General features: G+C 34.0%; 1 pseudogene; it reads right to left on the bottom strand.

The window, feature by feature from the left end:
* Nucleotides 1-873: 873 nt before the first annotated feature.
* Nucleotides 874-992, bottom strand: LOC112475261 (annotated as a pseudogene).
* Nucleotides 993-3,737: the final 2,745 nt, after the last annotated feature.

The raw sequence follows: 3,737 nt of genomic DNA, 5'->3' as shown, positions 1-3,737 counted from the left end.
TAGAAACAGATTCCAGATTAATTTAAAGAAAATATTAAAAAGACCTACACAAAAAGAGTTAGTGTATACATAAAATGAATTTCAATATTTTGAAACATATGACATTATATAACTATATTGATATAGACATACATAAAAATGAATGTGATACAGGTTAGGGAAGAAAGAATATAATATTGGATTTGTTTGAATTCATTAATAACTGTAATATATCAGAGATTTCTGAATTTGAGGTGTTAATATGAACATGTGGCCATAGTTCTCAGTTTCCCTAGCTGGTAGACTAAAACATGGACTGAGCTTTGACCTACATAGTAATGCAAAGGAAACAGTCCAAAGGTTTAGAAGAATTGGAACCTTGGATTATTCTGTGCATTTTTCACCCACCCCTCACTATGTTTCCCAAGAAATGTCCTTTCACCAAAGCATTGATAATTTAAGATGTCAAGAATACAGTTATAAGAATCTCTATAATTGATATCTTTTACTGTTTGGGATAATAATCATACTATCAATTGTTAGCTATTTCCTTTAGAGAGTCTATAGTCTTTAAGACTTAGTTTCCTTAACTGTAAAATGAGAATAAAAATAATCACTTTGTTCAGGCACTGATAATTGTTAATACTCGAGTGTTCCACGTAAAAGACACTCTGCCAGATTTTTACATTATGCAATCTTCTTGGACTTCAAATGATGCATGCACTTTTTCTAGACCCCCTTTACAGGTAAAATAGCTTGCCTAGGTCATGATAAACACTGTGATTTGAACTAAGTCTTTAGGAATTATTATTATTATTATTTTTTAAGCGAGGCACCCTTGGTTGAGCTCATAGACTGCAAGGACCTTGTCATCTTACAATCTCTTATTTTTTACGCCTACAGCACCTAGTCTTCCTAGGTGGTCTCTCATCCAAGTACTAACCAGGCCTAACCCTGCTTAGCTTCCAAGATCAGACGGGATCGGACTTGTTCAGAGTGGCATGGCCGTAGACTAGGACTTAGATTTTTTAACCACTATCCTATATTCCGTACAGAAGGTTATCCATAAATGTACATTATTATTATCATCATTGTCAACATGACTATTATCATCAGCATCACTATTATTTATGATTATTTATCTGTACTTTTGGTTATACTTTTACTACAGTAAAGCACTTCAGATCATTGATGGATGTAGGAGGGTTTTAAATAACCAACAGCTGACTCTCTGAGTACAACCAGAACCCCAAATCACAACTTCTATGGACTTCAGTTTCCTGATCTAAAAAGAGAGATGTTCAATTGCATTCCCCCTTGAGAACCTTTTTAGTTCTATTAAGCAAGTTTTAGTAAGATCAACCTTTGAATGCTGTCAGCTCATGCATGGGTATATGTTCATAGCTTCAGTTATGAGGATGTTTGGTAATGGAAATATCAAAGACCCTCACTAAATATTAGTTATATTCATATTAAATTAATGCAAAAAATTTCATCCTGGGGCTCCTAGAGCCTCGTCAGAAGCCCAAAATGTGTTATTTTTGTTTTTTCTTAATTAAAAATAAATTCTTCCTAGAGGATATCCTTCTACCTAGTTGAAGTTGAGTTGCCACATATTTTTTCATTCTATTAATATTTCATGCACACTTTGAAATTATGTGTATATATACTTAGAAAGAATATTGGCGACTGAAAAAATAAGTATGATATTTTCTTAATTTTTATGCAACAATTTTCACTACAACACGATAAGAGAAGTTTCTTAGATCTTTTGGGAAATCGTAGCACCTTCTGAAAACTCAATGATGAGAGATAGAAAGTTTTACTTGCTTTATTCAAATGTAAAACTCAGTAAAATTTTTAAAAAAGTAGGCAGGTTTAAGAAGTATTATCTCTTTCATCATTTAGACTTCTGAGATCTTAAATTAGGTCTAGAATTTTAACTACTGTATTATAAAACTCAACCCTTTCAGCACTAATCATTATCAACCTAAGATGTATAAAAGGCCATTTTTATTAATTATTGTAAAACATAGATATTAAAAAGGAAAAAGTCTGCCCTAGTTCCAAAATTTACAAAAAAATTTTAAAAAAAAGATGAGACCCTTACATGCAGATTCTGCATCAAGCCAAATCAATCAGCTGAGAAACAAATAATAATTAAGCCAGTAAATTCATTGTTTGATGGACACAGTACCAATTAACTAATCTGACACAATGCAATTAACAACTTTGACTTACTATTATTTTTATTTTTTAATGAATTGGCTTCCTTGGCTTCTTGTTTTAATGTCATGTAGATATAGCAGCAGATAACAACAATAATATTGAACTGGGAGGTTAAACGATTTAAATTTGAAGACTACTGTTGCAGAGGCCACACTTAATAAATCAATGTGTTTAAGTTACTTGGAGATCTATGGGTTAAAGATTACTTTGCTGGTGGTGTGCCTATTAATCATCATACATTGTAAACCCATGTGCAACACTAAGGAGCTTGCCTTTCTTAGTTGTCAATAATACTATGCATTTCCAGGTAGCCTCAAATCTCCCCTCCACCCAGCATTACCTGGCTTTCTTTAAAAGATATCATTTACTTCTCTGCAGTAATAGATCAAACTCTATACCTCCCTGCCTCACCTTTAATTAAGGGTGCTCGACAAATTCAGTGTAGAATATCAATATAATAATTACAGTAAGCAGTACACAAGCCATTCATTATTTTAGCCTAAGAAAACATTGTGGGTTTTTTTTTTTTTTTCTGCATGTTTGTTAGTTTGTTTGTCTCCCCCCTCCCCTCGCCCCCGCCCCCGAGCAAGCTGAGTCACTTGTGTAGATGAAGAGAAGAAAAATTCAAATGCTGTTCCTGTGCAGGGAAAGACAATGTCAAAGCAGACCTCCTGGCTCTATTAAGCAATTGTTCGGCACTGCTCAATTAATTGAAACATGTAATCTATTACATAGTGTTAACCTCAATGCACGATATGAAACCTGTGTGGAAATAGCAGATGGGTATCCTGTTTAGGATGGAGGGATATTATATTAACAAATAATCATAATAAAAACTTTATTATTCCCCTAAGACAAATCTCCTGCTATTTCAATCCTAAGTGCCAATCAATAAATTTTAATAGTCAGTCATTTTTCATGATTTCTAGTGGAGAAAGATGTAAACATTTAATTTGAGTGAAATGTCAGGAATAACTATAATAGTCACTAGAATCATCAAATCTTGGAATATACGATATGAATGAGGGCTTGGAAAATGTCTAGTTCAATCTTTGATGAAAGTACTAAATTCTGGGGACTTGTCCTTAGCAGAACCTCATCAGGAGCAAATCTGAGTCTCGATTCCATTTCTTCCTTCAGGGTTCTTTCCAGCATGCTCTGGAATTACTTTAAAATGTAGTTTTTTTTGACAGAATTTGGGTCTTTTGCCCAGAGCAGCTGTGCTGTCACACTTTGGGATAAATCCTAAGTAATTGTATCCAAAGCATTCTTCTTCCACATCCTGACCCATCTCAAATAATCCTATCCTCCCATTCTTGGATTAAGTTCACTGCAGCTAATCAGAGTTTCTCCTCTTCTACTGCCTGAAGGAAACTCCATAAGGCCGGGGCCTCCATATGCTATGTTGCTTATTGTGTATCTAGTGACTTGGACTTTTTTCCTAGTCCAAAAGCACTTAATAAAAAATAAGTTGATTGAATTCAAACATCCCCATATCCTGATTCCCATGCTTCCATGTTAGCTCTTTC

The sequence above is a fragment of the Pteropus alecto genome, unplaced genomic scaffold (assembly GCF_000325575.1).
Source record: "Pteropus alecto unplaced genomic scaffold, ASM32557v1 scaffold40, whole genome shotgun sequence".
Classification (NCBI taxonomy): Eukaryota; Metazoa; Chordata; class Mammalia; order Chiroptera; family Pteropodidae; genus Pteropus; species Pteropus alecto.
This window is presented reverse-complemented; position numbering and strand designations above follow the sequence as displayed.